The 20,214-nt window shown below is 34.0% G+C and overlaps 1 protein-coding gene across 1 annotated transcript in view; it reads right to left on the minus strand.

Moving 5' to 3' along the window:
• LOC147072941 (protein groucho-like) overlaps window positions 1-19,412 on the minus strand; it is a 346,899-nt gene extending 327,487 nt beyond the window's left edge. Inside the window, exon 1 of the mRNA XM_085945961.1 lies at window positions 19,202-19,412. The gene's annotated coding sequence lies outside the window, so the exon portion shown is untranslated. The remainder of the gene's footprint in view (window positions 1-19,201) is intronic.
• Between the last annotated feature and the right edge of the window lie 802 nt (window positions 19,413-20,214).

The raw sequence follows: 20,214 nt of genomic DNA on the forward strand, positions 1-20,214 counted from the left end.
CTTTTTCTTATATTTTTTTTCAGCTGATTATAATTGGCTTAAAGTAATGTAAGTACGTAAAAAGCTATTAGAATCAAATGCAACTAGAACCAAACACATCGTAAATATTTTCGGCTATTTTAGATAGTTGTTTATTTATTCCGTGTATTTTTTAAATAACGATAGAAAAAACGTCGTTGAGCTGATAAATATTAAAGCCTACGATTTTATAATCTTGTCAAATTTGATTTCTTTATTATAGATACAGTTGTATAAAACAAAAAAATAATTAATTAGTGAGTATAAGAAAAATGGTAATACCGCAAATGTACGTAGCCATTAGATCGGAGTAGGGAATCCAATCCCGAGCCAAAATTCTGATCCCGGGATGGCCATTTTTTCCAATGTTAATATAAAATTTTTATATTTACAAATAACACTGCTAAAATCGGTCAAAAATAAATCTAGTATAATTTATACTATTTAAGACATTTATTGTTAATATTGTATATCTAGGTTCAATCTCGGAAATACATGAATTTAATGGAATAAATAATATTGTAATATAAATAATAATGTGAATTTAATATGAGATTGCTGTTTCTGATAGTAGAGACTTAATGAACGGATTAGCGAGATTTAAAATAGTAAAGCAAACAATCATGGTGTACTTATGGCGTTTCCGCTTCATAAATCTAATTAGTCAGCAAAATATGAAACTGCCGTAAAACGTATGAGATCATGGTGGAATTACTTTGTTTTTTTAAATTGATGTCAAAAAATAAAATGAATCGGAAACTTACACATAGGTATAAATCAAACTTCATTCAAAATCAGTTTATTTATAATGTAGTTATTTGTTATTAGAAGTATTTTTTCTGTTATATTTTCGTTTTTATTTTATGATCCATAAAAATTGATTAAAAAGTCAATCCCGAAAGTTTCGGGATTATGTTTATCAATCCCGGGATTCATAGGTATCGAAAATAGCTCGGGATCCCGGGATTGGAATCCCTACATCGGAGCTATTACGAAACCTCGATTATAATGAGTCCCTCACTCTATACATGTTTATCAGAGACTTTATTTGTGTTTGCAAAGAACTTTTTATATCTCTGGTGAATTTTTAATTTTGTCATATTGGAGGTTTAAACACCTCAGTGATAACAGCTCATTAATTAATTGAACTGGCGTTTACGTGGTAGGTATAACTCTATTATAGGGATGGCGAACCTATGGCACGCGAGATGATTTTGCATGGCACGCGAATGTTTAATTTTGAAGACAAAAGAAATATTAGATAATATGCTATATATATTTAAAAAAAAATGTATTTTTTTTATAAAAAAAGTTGCAAATAAATATAAAGTAGCAAAGTACTTAGGTACTAAAAATATTGACGACACAGTCATGCGTATTTTCTTCGGCGTTTCATATCGTCACTGTTCTGTCAAAAGATACTAATTCGACAAAATGACATATTGAGTTAGTTATACAAAAATGTTCCTTATTTCAAACTTTACCGTCTGGAAACCTTCTTAATAAATAAACAGTCTTTATTTTAAGGTCATCCTTTTTACGATTACTTAATAAACTCACATGATAGACCATTTCAAACATTTTAACAACTTCAAAGTCAAATTACTCAAAACTAGTATTCTCCAGTTAGTGTGTTCTGCCAGAACAGAGACGATATTATGTTTAGGTACCTACCAATCGATGCGGAAACGGAAACGACGAAATTCATGTATAAATAATGACATATCGCATTGTATAAAAAATTTTAATTTAATTTAAATTAAATCATTTAAAAAAATAATCATTACGTTTAATGTAAATATACGATTACATAGGTCGGTCCGTAAGATCGGGGAATTGGAAATAAAAATATACAATCAACAAACCTTATGAAATTAATTTTCGGCAGTTACTCAAATATAATAACTGCTTGTTATTTTACCTCAAACATAATCTCTAAAAATGGAAAACCGTTCAGTGACAGAGAACTTAATAATATGAAAGAAAAGTGGTTTAAATGCGTCCACGATCTCTTTGAGTAATTTGAAAACAAGGAAAAAAATATTTGAAGAATAAAAGATATGCCTTCGGCTAGAAATACGGTAATGGTTTTGAAATAGTATTAATTCTACGACATCGGAGTTATTTATGTTGACAACTATTTCGGGCTATAAACCCATTTCGAAACGGTTAAATAAACACATGTCAACATAAATAACTCAAAGTAGAATTAACCCAAAAAAAACTCTGCTCCCAGACGATAAACTGGGTTGCAAATATCACAAAGTCAATTTCAACCAATGAGAGAGTATGGGAAGAATGTGAATTATTGAACCTCATATGTGTACTGCAGGAGTGGCACCCTCGTATGAAATCCTACCAAGTGTGTCCAAAGTATCCCCAATGAACACAAGGCCTGCGACTTTTGGTACCATGGCCCCCACATCCTGAAGCGGGCCCCCAGACTAGGGTCTTTGGCGGGGCCCCTTACCTACCGTTAAGGATAAAGGCAGTGTGACGCTTTACAGTAGCTTTGTCCAAATATGAACAAGGTAAAAGAAATGTGTATTTTTAGCGATTTTTAATACATCCATTGGAATTATGGAGTTGTCGAGTATCAACACACATTGCATCGCACAACCACATATCTAAACATATTAACTTTATTGAAGTAAAATAGTACCGCAGTCGACTTTTTTAAAATATTAAACCAAATTTGTGATGTGTATTTATCTCACTTATCTTGTTGACTTGGCATACCGGGCCCCTCCTGAGCCAGGGTTCCCAGGCTAGAGCCCTTTTAGACCCGCCCTTGTGGGGGCCATGTTTGGTACCATCTATCGGTTGTCGTATACTCGATGGGGCGTTCATAAATATAATACAAAGGCCTCTTTATTCGAACACAAAGGCCTCCTATATTATATCATGCGCGACACCGGTGTCCCGTCTGAAACGGGCCTTACCTTCAACAGACACCATTCGCCACTGCTGTACGCATAGCCGCGAGAGACAACATTTATTAGGTAAAAACGTTAATTAAATAAGCTATTATGTCCGTAGCTTTTCCGCGCCGTTTCTAAATTCAAGCCCTTGCATTCATAATGAATAATGAAATGAATAAATAAATGGTGGTGGTGCAATCCCGGTATTGGCGAAAACATATCTGTAGGAGTGTATGTGTAGAGTTGGGTATTTCCCGAGAAAATCTCAATCTCGAGATTCGGGATTTCCCGAAATGATGAAAGTTTGAATTCTCGATATCGGGAAATTTAAAAAAAAACATGTAAAAAAAGACTAAAATCAGTGTAAAACAGACAAATTCAGTAGGAAAACAAAAATAATTCAAAACATTACTTATTAAAATAGAATTTCAAAAAATATAGTCAATCGCTGCGTCTGACAATCGCGCACGCTTTTGAGACACAAAATTCCCTGATTTGTCGTGTCTTTGAACGTTTTGTATTTTCTGTCCACTTCTTTCATATAGAAAAATCGTTTTTTTTTCAATTAATATTTGATAATAAAGAAATCCCGAATCCTGAGAAAAGATTCTCGAGATCCGGGATTTCTCGAAATGGCAGTCACTTTTGTCTACGTACACATTACTAAAATAATAGATTCTCTATAATAAATTTTGTATAAAGTCGGATGTCCAAAGTTCCATAATTTTGAAGACATGTGCTGTTGTATGGTTACATTTAAATTGTACGTATTAGGTACATTTCACCGTAGCACAGTCCTCTACGTATACAATAGGTACGGTCATCTTTATAGCACCGAGATGAAAAAATTACGCCTTGTTCGTTGAGCATTTCAGACAATAATGTTCGTTCAAGAATGAAAACCTAACCTAACAAATTAATAATCCAATATCAGCTATTTTCAAAATTTGTTTGCCGCTGTGTAAACTGATAATAATCGTATTTTATTTACGCATGAATTTTAGTATAGAATATCAGTACCTCACGACCCAAAGAGGTTCGCTGCGTCCAACGCAACTCTTGCGTTGGCCATCAAATGGCCATTAGATTAGGCGAACTGCATACGTAGAAATTTCCGCACACTATGCCGTATACTCCAGATACTTACATAAAAACTTAAAAAATATGCAATTACAATAAAATGATAATATTATGTTAGTGACAAGAAAATAGAATACCAAAGAGAGAGAAAATCCTTAGAGAAAATCCAAAAATTTGACCATCTAGCCATGTTGTGACTAAACAGTTAAATTATTTTATTATTTCTCCCGAATAACTTCGAATATGTGACACCTAACCTAATATATAATTATGTTATTTTTCTATTAAAATAGTACCTACCTCATAGTTAAGTAAGATAATAATATAAAAAGCAGCCCATCAGCCCATCACGGTGGCTCTTACCCCACAAGGTATGTTAAAATTTCTTATAACTGTCTCGTATAATCTTAAAAATACATATATAAATCCCATAAAATGTTGTGAAACTTTTTATCGAACATAATAATTTGAAAACATCTCATGCATATAATATACACACTACAAAAAATCATTTTGTAGAAAAAAAAAATACGACACCCGACGGGACTTGAACCTGTATCTGCTGGATTCGCGACAGTATGCTTTTCCAATTAAGCTACGGACATCTTACTAAATTACTACGATTTAAACTAGTAGTTGGTTACATGAAAATGCTTAACCGAATTGCGTTATAATGTTGGCTATCGGTTTGATCATTTATAACCAGTTTCTTGGAATACGTATAAGTAGGTTTAATTTGACACAATGACACAGAATATAAAAACTACATCCCGGGATTACAAAATTTTCAATACCGGTATTAAAATATGAACCGCAATTGTAGGCCCTAATAATTATATCTGATACTAATGATTGACAACTTCTAATGACTGTTCGAATTATGTGTTACTTTACAAATCGTTTGAACTTAAAATATTATACTAACCAACAACTAATTATTTCCTAGAAAACAATACATCATTATGGCATCATGATTGGCAACACATTGGCAGGCCACAGACACGACATTCTCTACAAGTGTGAAAGCGATTTGCCAAAAATAAATGGCGCTAGTGTGTGGGTTACCTAACTAAATATATTTTCTTTGGTGAGAGTGCACAAGGTATACTTAATCATTTTATTAAAAGAATATTTTTCAGTAAATGCTTATAGTTGTTGCGCCTTTCGCTTTTATTACAATAAAAAATACTACACTTTTAAGGGGTATTTTCCCATTTCCGTTATTCCAATTTTAAAATTAATTATTCCAAAAATCTGATACTCATGTTATGCAAACTTCAAAAACAATTGAACTTTTCATCTACTGTCACTTGAATACAATCTACTTTTATGTGACAATTTGTTCGCGTAAGTATGTCAGAAAATCATTTTCAAATCGTATTTTTTTTTGGTTGCTATGAAATTTAAAACAGCAGAACAACTTTTCTCCCTCACAACTTTTAAATGTATTCTCTTTGTCGACTGATATATAAAATTATATACTTACTTAATTATAATGCTCATCTAAGAATATTTTGTATAAACAATATTTAATTATTTAGAAATTAATCAACAATTAATAATATGAATTGTGTGCAAGAGGCTATCCATAGATTAAAACCCTGTGTAGTTTTCAACCGTGTGCCATACTAAACTTGTGATTTCTGTTCATGGAAATATATGATTTTCACTTATACCTACCGTACACCTACCTATACAAGCAAGTGTAAATATCACCGAATAGATTAATAAATATAATTCCTATAGGCTATACCGCAATACACAACATTTTGAAGCAGGGTTTTGAATGAACATTATAGACGTGCAATAGTGTGTTGCAACCTTCAAATACACCAACGTTGAATGAGCCTCAGTGCATCAACCGAGAGCAGTTGTCAGACGAGGGAAAAGCTTAGAATGACGTATTCTTGACACGTCGTGTTTAAGTTTATCCCATATTCTTCCACACACGCGATCGGTTGCCTTTTACTCCACACCCGTTAGGTATTTCAGTTCCCATTACTTCTGAGTTCCTTGGTAAATATATATATACCTAAACAGTACCCACCTAATAAACGGACATGGTCAGATGCAGTGATTATCACCTTGAACTGAAACGAGAAGTTTTATACAAAACACAGTTCAAAACCACACTATGGACAGCTTCTTAATTTTATGATTTCAGCCTGATAAAAAATGTGTTTACATTAATAATTATTATTTTATGTTATTTAATTGCAAGACTTAAGAAACTTGTGTGATTAACAACAAAATCCCTCATCCCACTAATTTGTATTTGGGTGCTATTATTTAAAAATACGTTGAAAACCACTGGTTAAAGCTATGTTGTTTAATTTATAGAAACACACAACACAACACATATACTTAGGTACAGAGATTATGTAAATAATATGCTGTGTTAATGCTACCAATAATTAAAAGCGTTCTACATTTAAATTGATTTATTGCCCATATTTATATAGAAAAAAAATAATTATACAACAAAATTTATAACTGACTTCAATGGTAGATGTTTATATATATATATATATAGATACCTAAATATGTATTATATATACAATATATTTATTAAATTGGGTATATTCGTTTCCTTATCTGTTTCGTTGCGGTTCAAACTAGGTAGGTATATCAAATATAAATTATTTACAATAATTATTACAATATGATAGGCTTATCATAAAAAACATACATTCACCGGATTCGAACATTGAAGCATTAACCTCAATGTCGAGCGAGATAACAAATCTCACTGAACATTCTCTGAGGTCATGTTAATATCTATTATCTACAATTTAAATGGTGTAAAATCTATAACACTCCAATTGTCGAATATTCCAATTTAGCAGTAGGTAATATTGTTTTTGGCAACCCTCAGGGGTATAGTTTTGGTCCTCTTTTATCACATACAGTTTTTTTACGAGAAATTGATGTTAGCCATTTCTTAGGTTCATACTCTGACTGCAAACAAAAATTGTATTTCCCAGTGTGTAGGTACTCGAACCTATGACCCACGACAGTATAAGCCATCGCGTGCTATGCCATCGCAGGTGATGTGTTTAATGAATGAATAAATTATTAGTTTATAAGTACATAAATAACAACAAATAATTTCATAGGTATGTAAGTATATACCTAAAAGACAATTTACTGCAGAAAGTTGTGAAAGCATTTAACCATTAAAACACCCATTATTCCTATAACCCACTTATCAGCGAAAAGAAGTAAATTACTCCACAGCTTAGGCAGTAAAGAAAGGCTCCGCGCTCGTAAACAGAAGGGGGCCACACTAATTCACAACTATGCCACTGTCCATCTACTTCTACTGCCTTCCTGCTACAAACGCTTCGCAATAAAAATGGGCAATAAAACACATATTTTTGCAATATAAATTCCCCCATAAACTTGATTCGTACCAGTGTTCTGGAGCTAAAACTATATTATTATAGCTAGCTTGCCCGCATTGACATTAAAACTGAGACTGTTACAATCAAAACGTCCGTATACCGCCATTTTGAGATAATCGCAAAAAACCGTCAAGCACATTTACGATTACAAAAATAGAACATTTTCTTTTTTGAAACATATTAATTAGTTAACAATTAGTATCTAAAATCGATTAGCTCAATAGCTGATTAACATCATAAAAATTAATAAAAAAAAAAACATGTTTAAAGTTAATAGTAGGATATTAAAAATTGCGACTGATGAATATAACCATAGTTGTAACCGGTTTATTCAATTTAACTAATAAGGTGCAGGATTTGATATTTTATAAATGAGGCTATTAAGTAGTTTCAAAGTCGGTATCCTCCTGATTCTGCCATTTTGAGATAATCGCAAAAAAACGTCAAACACATTTAGTACGACTGCAAATATAATATTTTCTTCTTGCAAACATATTAATGAACAGGCAGAGAGCGAAATATAATCTTATTAACGTCATTAAAACTAATAAAAAGTCGTGGTTAAAATCTATCGACAAATATAAACAATGGTGCAGTTAGGCATAACGCGTAAAGATCACAAAAAGAAACCAATGGATAGGGAAGCAGACAAGACCACGCGATGCGATGGTTCGCTGCAGATGAAATATAGCAATGGGCTGGACATGTCACTCGGCGAGTAGACAACCGTAAAAAAAGTAAAAATACAGTGTTTTTGGTTTTAGTGAAGTGTCTGTTTAGAGATAACGTCAAAACAATTCAATAATTTTATATAATATAGGGAAAAGGGTAGTTTAAATCTACTACAAAAATTTCACTAAAACCAAAAACTTCTTTTTACTTAGCAGAGCAGAAAAACTGTCATACAGTGGTACCCAAGGGGCACCAAACGCCTAAAAGGACGACCCAAAACCCGCTGGATAGACGAACTCATAAAATTCGGTGGATGTACGTGGCAGGCAGCAAAGAACTAGTGACCGAGAGAGTTGAGAGAGCTAGGGGAGGCCTTCATCCAGCAGTGGATGGACCCCAGCTGGTAATGATGATATAATATACCTACCTAATTAAAAATATACACACTTACCTCTAATAATATTCTTTATAACACCACAACCAAGAGGCTCATTGAGAGTAGTGTAGTGAAACAGCTCTGTGTTTAGTAATAGAAGTGAAACAATCACAAACACGCAGGCTTTGAGAAAATCACATAAATATAGTGCGACCTCACCGTCAATCAAACCCGGAGCTCCCGGATGAAAGGCCAGCGCCTTATGCCGTGTCCACACTGGTAACAAGTTGCTGGCAACCTCATTAAATTTTACGATAATTATCATAATTGCTTAAGAAATTTTACGATGATTATCATAATTATCGTAAAATTTAACGAGGTTGTCTGCAACTTGTCGCCAGTGTGGACACGGCATCACGCACTGCGCCATGAGAGCCATATAAGTATTAACTTCTAATGATATTGAGACAAATCCTATATTAAAACCACGTGGCTCCGGAAAAATGCTGACATGTACATATTTGCATTTTGGTTATATCAGCATGATTAGTATAATCATTTTCCATTATGATACACACTCATATGGAAAGTAAAATCGAAAAAAATATTAATAAACTAGTGTGAACTGTCCTAAGGCCTAAAAACATAAATTAAATCGCTTGCATATTAATATTATTTTAATACATGTCTGTCTTATATGAAATGACCGCAACATTGTTTTCAGCTAGCGATAAAATTAAATTAAAATGCACCGATGGGAAAATGTACAGTGACTGGACATGCATTGCTTGCCAAAACAATTCCAGTTACTGACTATGTACTGGGTCAAGGAATTCAAGTGTATCATTTGCATACAATAAAAGTACACCATTTAATGCATAAATAGTTTCAACTGCACGAGACGACTGCTAATAGCTGCATACGTACCTATATATTATTATTTAGTTAGAATCAATCCAAAAAATGAATTTTCTTGAAACAATGTTACATTGTTATGTAGGTATAGTGCTTATAGCTCAAATTGGCGGCGTGGATCATATGGTGTTATGTGGCTTCGAAAGAAAGTATGGAAGTACCGATAAAAAATCTTTTTTGACTACCCCAGGTTTATAGCCACAGAACAGATTAATAAATAGAATTCAGGCATAGACGACATTTTAAAGCAGAGTTTTAAATGTGCGAGTGTCCTACGAAACCGAAACACACATTAGGTATAGACGTGCAATAGTGTGTGTTGCAACCTTCAAATACCTACAACTATGGCCCCCACAAGGGGGGGGCTAACAGGGCTCTAGCCTGAGGTCCTGGGCTTATGGGGGGCCCGGCGTGGCGAGTCGACCAAATTAGTGAGATAAACACACATCACACATTTAAAATAGGTACCTAATAGTAAAAAAAGGTGCCTGCGGCGCTATTTTCCTTTACGTGGTTGTGCGATATATTTTCTAATTGTGTCATCATATACTTGATAACTCCTTAATTCAAGTGGATGTAAATATTAAAAGTACACTAAATACCCTTAATTTTAGCGTGAACATCATTTGGAAAATGCTACTGTAGAGCATCACACTGCCTTTAGCTTGGCACACTACCTTGGAGATAGGCAGGGGGCCCGACAAAGATCCTAGCCATGGGGCCCGCTTCAGGATGTGGGGGGCATGCCTACAACAACATTGAATGAGCGTCAGTGCATAAGCGAGACCATTTGGCAGAACGAAGGACAAGCGTATTATTAACACGTCGTGTTTTTCCATACTCGAGATCGGTTGCCTGTTACTCCACACCCGTTTGGTATTTCAGTTCCCATATTTTGTGTTTCATGTTCATGGCATTTACGAGAAAGTCCTTTATATAAGACATTACGATAGTTTTCATATAAAATTTGTAAAACGTTGACTGCATGACTATGTACGTAAAATTATTAAATATCTATAGGTAGGTACATAATGTTTGCTAGACAACTTTTGAAAATCATTAATTTCAAAGTAGGTAATTATATACTATACGTAGGTATATATAGTACTTACCTAGCGACAGTATATTATTAACAAAAGCTGTTAACACATTGACTTCCGGCGACACGCGTGCAAGGTAAGTAAAATACTTAATCGTATTCCATTCCGGACTCCGGAGTCGTCAATATAATATGTTGGTAATAAAATCACTATCACGCAACCCACGTCTGGGCACATCCGGTAGCCATTTAAACACCCGCTTTTTAAAAATTGTTTATCTCTTTGAATGAGTAATTTATTTATTTTTGTCGAATCACAAACTTTACAAACACACAAAAACGTTAAGTATTCCTTGATTTACGTTTTAACGACATTATTTTAGTAATATATAATATATTTAGTGTTTACTATGTAGTATTTAAGAAAAGAAACTACACAGGAACGCTAAAATATATATCTGAATCACTGAATACAATAATAATGATAATAACGTGAGATTATAATCGCGAATAATGATATACTGGTGAGATCGATATGATCAAAAAATTAGTTATATTAATGAACTGAGAAACTTAATTCGAGTGGAATAACGGATGTAGGTACTATGTCGAGTGAAGAACTCGCGACAATAGTAGTACTTCTCGTGACGCACTCGATGAGTTGAGTGAGGATTCATAGATTGTCATTATTATTTAAACTAATGCAGTAAATAGGTACCTACCTATATTACAATATATATCATGCCCCCCCACAAGGAAGGTGGGCTGACAGGGCTCTAGCCTGGGGGCCCGGGCTCAGGAAGGGCCCGGCGTGAATCGACCACATCACAAATTCTCTCGAATAGTAAAAAAAGGCGCTATTTATCTTCAATATTAGTATTATTTAAAATTATGTGGTTGTACGACACAATTTGTGATTGTGTATCGATACTCGACAACTCCATAATTCAAATAGATGAATTTAAATATACAAAAACACTAAATATAGGTACACATTAATTTTACCGCGTACACCATTTGGAAAACGCTACTGTAGAGCGTCACACTGCCTTTATCTTTAGGTAGGGGGCCCGTCAAAAATCCTAGCTTGGGGGCCCGCTTTAGGATGTAGGGGGCATGATATATATTATTATAATTACAAAACACTAGGTACTGATCTAGTTATGATTGAGGAAACAAATGTTTTGTTTGAACAACAAAATCTACATATTAAAGTGTGTCATTCATTTTTTAATGGTGAGTAGTATGGTGATGTAAGTACCAAAATATTATGGTCCAGGGTCAATATACATAAATAATGAGTGATGTATAACAATAATAATATGTATTTCTTTGGAAAATAGCTAAATACCTGTTCGAATTCTTGTTTAACTGTAAAAGTATATAAGTAATATGCATCGTCAACATAATATGCATATTAGTACAATATAATATAATATGATTATATATTATATTCTATATGCCTAAATGAAATCCATAGATGTAGATTAGTCGAATAAAATAAATTAACATAATAAAATATTTAAATACCAATTCCGGTTACATGATTGCCAACACATTTGTTTAGTTATCAGGCAATTATATTGTATGAATAATTAATAATTCAAATGTGTATTATTTTAAAACAGGGAAGTTACAGTAACGACCCACGGACCTTACGACATAATTTTTGTAATTTTATAAACACAACATATTGAGATCTCATTAAAGTTTATAAGGTAACTCAATAATTTTAATGTAAAATCTATAGGAAGTTAAGATCATACCATGAATTATTGGTAATTACCTACTATCGAACAAGAATTTCTTGTCGACGTGGTAGAGCTAACAATCCCCTCCAGTGCAGCTAATCGCACTTCAGAAACACCCCCGGATTTATCATTTAAATTCACGGTCCCGTGGTGTACGGATTTGTCAATTTACTTAATTTAAAGCTTTTTATAATAAAAAATATGTCTAAAACGATCGGGAGTGATGTTAGAATTATTATTAGTAAACTTTTGGTTTATTGTGAAGAAGAAAAGGAGTCGCATCTAAAAGGATAGTCGAGACATTATTTAAACACGACTCTAACACGCGTTGCCTCCATGCCAGGTACGTCACTGTCTTCTACATGTTACTTACTGTTATTTCTACTTTCTGTTATCGACGATTTCTTGTTGTCGGACAATGGGTACATAAATATTACGTAATGGAACTGACGATCGTTCTGAAGACGGATTAATCACCCGAAACAACTGACAAAAACAATAAAATTTTGAGAAAATAGATGTGTATGAATAAAAATTGGTTGTAATTGTTGCAATAATAATTGCAAGAGTTGCAATATTTTAACAGCACCTCGCTTCGCTGTGATAAAATTTAGAGCGAGATAGGCAGGCAGTTTTGACTGTTTAGACGGCTAAATTATTATAACAATTATAATACCTCAATACAAATGTAATAGATACCTACTATCACTTGTGTATAGAATAGACCCGCAAAAGTAAAAACTGACATTTTGTCAAATAGTGTACTCTTGTAGGCAGCGATATACGGATTTTGAAATTTATCTAGAGCGTATTTTGCAACTCGATTATATAATCAGTCAATTAATTTGCTTTACATAAACAAATTAGAAAAACCCAACCAATCACCTCGCCTAATCTCTGCGTAAAGTGGGCAGACAAAAGACTTAAAAGAATAATAATGCGGGAAAGATATTCAAGAATGTTTGGTAGTTTATAGATACTTATTTATGCGAGCCCAAGATGCGCCAGTGGCTATATTTAGAAGCCGCGATGTCTTCGCGCAGAACGCAGTCCACGTGGACCGGACAAGGAAAATTAATGGCGGACGCGCTTTGACAACCGCGCGAAACAGTTTTACCGCGAAAAGGTGTCAACGGATCATTGACTCGCGCGACATCTGTGCAACCGCGAACAAAACACAGGCACCATCATTGTTCGAATCCTTTTAAATTCATCAATTCAAAAATGGAATACAATACCTTACTTACCACGAATTAGGTGTAGAAGGAAAATAATATATACACTATCCGAAACTACAAAGTAAACATAATTTATAGAATGTAAATAAGTACAGTAAAAACGAAACAATAATGCGGTCGGTCGATAGTGTGCTTGCATATGGGGAGCCGTGATAAATGCCTGGCAGCCGATGACCGCGTCTTCGTACGATGATTGGTTATATTGAGAGAATGCTTAACGACAGGGCACAAAAGATCCTTATCATGTTGGAACCCACGCCAGCGGAAGTATCTACCTGAAGGTAGACTAAACATGAAGTTGGATGACTGTCTGGATGAAGACAAAATGGAAGGACTGACGAGGAATACGTCAGTGGAGGCAACCAAAGTCTAATAAGAAAAATAAGAAAGTAACATTACAATACCAAAGACAAACCGAAACAATAGATGATTTTTTTAATGACGATTAATAATGTTAACAAAGACCTCGTAAAGTTTACAATATGCTTAGTGAAAAATTATTATGAAATAATTTATTAGTTGTTTCTTGCGGTTTCAAAATCAAACATTATTCATTTCTAAATGAAACCAGGTAGGTAGGTATACGATGGAGAAAGTGCCTTTGAATGTAGATTCTTGTGACATATTTACGAACCAAAATATTTTTATTAGCCATATTGTTATAGAATATAGATAGATGTAATCGGTAGGTACATATATACCATACATTTATTTCGACAATTAAGGATGTTAATAAGGCGTAAACAGCATCTTCATTCAACATGTTTGTGCGTAAGCACAAACTCGCAGTGGCGAAGAGTGGAGGTGGGCTGTTAAGATCTGACAGAAATTGTGCATTCTAAACGTTGTCAGTCAAACGTATTTGTCTTCATTGAACTAAGACTACAATGTGTATCTGTAGATAGTGTATTATTTTATAATTTATTTATTAAACCCTACTTAATCCAACCCATAGGAAATAATAGTCATAAAGTATTCGTTTATCTATAAAATATATATAATTATGACGTTAAATGTTTAAATCATACATAATTTAGGATTATAGATAGAAGAATAATTTTTATCAACTCTGGTTTGGTTAGGTTATAATTCAAATTCAATTAAACCCTGCAAAAACTAAGCCACAATAGGTGATAGTCAAAAAATACTGTCTAAATAAGTATGACATTAAGTCGATAGAATAATATTTTTATATAAATAGAATTATGGCTTGGTTAGGCAGGGCTTAATGAATTTTAAAAAAATGAACCAACAATAAATATATTTAGTAATTGTATTCTGAATCCAATGAAAACAAATAAGTATGAATGAAAAGGTGTGCACAATTTTGTCATATCTCCCAATGTATACAAAACCATTGTGGTTTAGTTTAGGCATGGTATAATGATTTTTCAAAACTAACCAACACCATCTGTAATTTGCAGTCTTAGTTTAATAAAAACAAAATTTGTTTTATACGTATGACTAACAAAGATTAATGTGCACTATTTATGGCGAATCCTAACAGCCCACCTCCACCCTTCGCCGCTGATGACGACTTACAAAATAACTCAAGCTGTGTCGATACTACGAATGTCCATTCAAAACTCAGATCAAGCACCTACCTAACGTCCTAACGCTGTTTATATTAAATTGATGTAACGCTTTGTGTTTGTGTAGCAAATTAATCCGGCAAGCGACTTTGGCAGATGTTTTGGCGGCAATTAGCCGACGGTAAGCGGCCCAATCTTAGTTTTACGACATACAACACCGCTCCCACGCCGATGGCCCCAGACGCCCACTCGACGGATTCCCGAGAGAGAAAAAAATACAAGGCAACATAATATTATATTCTGTACAATGTACATTGTCTACACACGATGACACATCAATGTAAATTACAAACGTATCAATTATGTACGTCGGGAACAATCGGCGCTCTAAATACCGACAAACATTTTGCTATTTATTTTCCGTAATAAAAAATGTGCAAACACAACTTATCTCGCTAATAGGTTTCAGAGTTATTCGACGTTTTGAATTTCGAACATTTTTTTTACACTAGTGTGAATTATAATCAAAATACAAAAGTCCTATTCACTATTGGGTGTATAATGTGGAGGTAGGCTGTAATCAGGGCTCGAAATGGACCGGAGCGCCGTTCCTGTTAAGGCCATGCATTAGTTGAGGCACGGTCTAAAAAGATCGTTGCTAGGCGATGTGCGGATTGCGGGTCGCGGGTGAAAATGACGCCTGTCAAACGAAATATTATTTCTCATATAAATCCAACATACGTCCATTTTATGTTCTGTTTATTATTCTATTAGTATCAATAATAATATATTCATTGACATGTTTGCTTTTTAAAGTAAATGGGTAAAGTTTTTAGTCATCTTTACACGATTTTAGAATTAATTGGCCCGTCGCCATCACCCAGCAAAGTGACGTGCGTCCGACTCCACGTTCTCTCAAGGAATGCGAAGCGAGTACAAATTTTCGTCGCGCGTACAGTTGAACATTATTTGGCGTTTCACTGATGCGTCACCTTAATGAAAATTATCGTTCTGTCTCGTGGAAAAAATAATTTGACCGTCTGAGCATCTAGATAGGCCATATAATAGAAAATCTAGCACACCAAAATACACATAGAATTTGATAACGACTATGTAAATAATTATCTTCAGAAAATTGTCGGGCGCTCCGGTTCGTAAAATTTTCCATTTCGAACGCTGGCTGTACCAAACATTACCACAAAACAATAATATTAGGATTGTAATAATAAGAGGGAGACAGAACAGATAATAAATAGAATTACGATTTTGATGAAGGGTTTTGAATGTGTGAATACAGGCGCTATAATAGATACCATGTTAATAACACACGTACATGGATTTACTGTTCACAGTAAGAAAATGCATGGCCCCCACAAAGGGGGGGCTGGCAGGGCTCTAGCCTGGGGGCCCGGGCTCAGGAACGGCCCGGCGTGGCGCGTCGACCAGATACGTGATATAATGAACATCACAAATTCTCTTTAATGGTAAAAAAGTCGCCTGCGGCGCTATTGTTCTTCAAAATTATGTGGTTGTACGATTTAATTCTTAATTGTGTACGTATACTCGACAACTCCATGATTCAAATGGATGTATGAAAATATACAAAAAAAAACACTAAATATAGACATTAATTTTACCGCGTCCACCGTTTGGTACACCTGCGTCACACTGCCTTTATATTTAGCGATAGGTAGGGAGGCCCGCCAAAGATCCTAGCCTGGGGGCCCGCTTCAAGATGTGGGGGTCATTAGAAAATGTATAGGTAAACATGTGTTATCCTGCAGTTGACAAGATTGAATGCATGAATCAAACAAGCTTCTGAATTTTAATGCGCAAGTACGATTTGCGCAGTATAACGATAACGGCGAACGAACTACTCATTTTGAGGTTAACCGATTTTCAGTACGTCCTGTCAATAGTACTATAAAATGGCAACATCGCGTCTCGCTCAATCTTAAAGAGTGAGATTGGCGAGACAGTCAGCACTTTTACGTGTAAGCAGTTATTGTCACGATAGTTTAAAATACTCACTATTGCTGCCAGTAAATCCATGCACGTGTACAGGCGCAATTATGCTATAGAACAAGCCATACGAAAAATGCATTATTAGGTATCATGTTTTATTATAACGATATTATTATATCTACATAATATTATATTGTTTGCATAAATAATATCAGATATATTGGATGTAGATTTATGTAAGTATGGCATTTGAATGCTTTTATCGAACGAATGAAGCATTGTTAAAGCCGCGTTGACACGGTCCAAGTACGATCCAAGTAGACTTGGATAGGAATAATTAGTATGAAGTTGTCTCATCCAAGTGACAGCTTCATACTATTTATTCCTATCCAAGTTAACTTGGATGCGTAGGACGCGGTCCAAGTAGCTAGGATAGGAATAATTAGTATGAAGATGTCACATACGAGTTCACTTGGATAGGAATAAATAGTATGAAGCTGTCACTTGGATGAGACATCTTCATACTAATTATTCCTATCCAAGTCTACTTGGATCGTACTTGGACCGTGTCAACGCGGCTTAAGTTGGTAAAATGCAAAATACTAGGTAAGTATTAACATCGCTGTGTTGGCATTTCCAATTTCTTAACTCAAAACATTATCTAATGACTGTCAATTTTGGTTTGATATTCACGATTCGATTACTCACGTGCATTTTATAAACGATTTTACTCAACTTGTCAATTAAAATATAATAATGACGAAGTGTTGTATTATTGGCTGATTATCTATGCATTGTGGCAAATAAATCTCATAAGTGAAGTTGCTTTGAAATGAATCTACAATGCGAAGTCAATTGGAGCTAACGCAATCAGTAGACTAAAGAGGTCCATTTTCATATTATTATCTTCAGTTTCCATCTAGGTACCTACATATTCTACAAAATATAAGAAAGTTTTTTTACAACATTTTTTTCAATAATACGCACGAAACTGCTTATTGTACCATGATTGTACGGTTGACAATAATACAGTACCGAAGGGTAGAGGTAGGCTGTGGATATTCGACATGCACATTAAACTTTGTCAGTCATAAGTAGATACGTAATAGTTTTCATTGTACTAAGAATATAAATTGCAGATGGTGTTGATTAGCGTTTAAAATTGCCTAAACCAAACCATAATAAATTAAAAAATATTCTTCCCACTATAAAATATCATAAATATTTGCATTTTAGATGGCTTATACCTAGATAACTAATCAAATACACATTATCATTATATCAACATTATGTTATAATGTAAATCTCATGTGGAACGTCTTGAATTTAGATTTGGTATGTCCACATTGATTTGTTTTCTTAAATAAATAAATAAACATGTTACTTTTGCCATACGCGGGATTCGAACCAACCGCGACTGTTCCAGTGCCATAGTAAACCATTTTCAGTCTGTTGCAATAATAGATAGGTAAGTACCGACGTTATTTAGGTAAAATCATCATCGACATAGGTACCAAACAGAGAACACAAGAATAAGGGAAGTGGATTTACCTTCTGTGTATGGGGTATAAGAAGGTAGGTAGGTATACCTAGTTATCAAGTGCGAAAATGAGATAGGTAGATAAACTTATACACGTGTTAAAAATATGTTATTTTCAATAATAATTAGATCTGTATTGTACCTAAGAAGCATTGAAGTTTGTCACGTATTTAATCTAAACGCGCATTCAATATTGGTAATACTTGAGGATACTCTTTAGCCTAGCTTTATTTATTGTGTCAAAAAGTAATAAAAAACGTCTAGCTTCAGAGCATTGGTCCATGACGACAGGATTTCACACAATAGTTTATACCTATTTTATTAATCTGTTCTGTGTTTAAACATTAATCCAAAACATAACGAAAACACATAAGTTTATACGCCTGTGTAGGTAGGTACCTAACCTAAAACACTTGAAAAATTCTCCAAAACAACAAGACATTAGTGAAAAGTATAATGTAATAAAATTTCAGATAAAAACAGAAAATTTCAAAACCAAACCGCATTACGACGTTTGTTGAGTGTTCCTTATTTTTTTTCTCTCTGCATAATATGCGCAGGTAGTATCTATAGGTATCCGAAATAGTCCCAAGGGAACAAAAAAAACAGCCTCGCACAGTATCCAAAATGGTTAGATATTTTTTGCAGCGTTTCACGCTGCATTCAGTATTCACTGCACAAGTACTTTGGAAAAAAAAACACAAAACAATCATGCTTAAAAACAATTTTTAAAAATACGAATTCACAAACCATTTAAAATATTCCAGGATATAATATAATAAATATGATTAACACACGTTGAAATACACGAAATGGTAGTCACAAAGATCACTGTTTTTTTTTTATAATTATTCCAAAAGGTTGTTGTACTAGAAACACATTCACAACGTCGCGATCAGATACGCCAGACTTTCAGTTAAATCAACGGACGTGCACACACCTCAAGAGTTAACCGCGTACTGGTGATTTTCTGTTTCCCTCTCGCCACCCCCCGCTTTCCGAAAACCAGCAAGCGCTTGATTCGTGTCGATCTCTGTCGCACACGTTGTATTTTGTAGTAATTCTTTCAGTATACTTCAAACTGTGAGCTATATTAATAAATTATATTTAATTCTACACGTGTTTTATTAGTGGGTAACATTTTCGATTACAACACAATTAACAAGCACAGTCTTATCAATTATTATATAGCACAGCTATCGACTTATAAAATAATAAGCTGTAGAATTTCTGTCTGTCACCAAATTATATCGCCTGTCGCTCGGGTTTCGAGACATTAGGACCCTGGGGGGCTGAGATCGGTCGTAGCTTGACTGATAAAACAGGTGAGTACCCGAGACAGCGAATAAGGATCGTAATCCAAAGTGGTAAAATGCAGTCGGTGTTTTAGGTACTCTTGAGGTATACAGGGAACTGGATGAGGTATTTTATTTACTAGGGGAAACCTAGGATATTAATAGTTTTATAATTATTATTTTATTGGTTTATAATTATGTAATATATCGTTTAATGTTACAACTGTTCTCACTTATTTTGTTACACTCTTTTATTAAGTAGGTATTATTATCTATTATTAATCTACCAATACATAGGTATATTATAATTTAATAATTCTCTATTTATTTAATACAAAATATACTTAATTTATATTATCATCGTGTAAAATATAATTCAATCTGGTAAATATGTACTAACTAATGCATTCATTAATGTAAGACATTACTGCATAGGTACATATTGTGTTTCTCAATAGAGACTATCCA

Source organism: Rhyacophila brunnea, unplaced genomic scaffold, assembly GCF_057557595.1.
Source record: "Rhyacophila brunnea isolate RB1 unplaced genomic scaffold, BYU_Rbru_1.0 scaffold_19, whole genome shotgun sequence".
Classification (NCBI taxonomy): domain Eukaryota; kingdom Metazoa; phylum Arthropoda; class Insecta; order Trichoptera; family Rhyacophilidae; genus Rhyacophila; species Rhyacophila brunnea.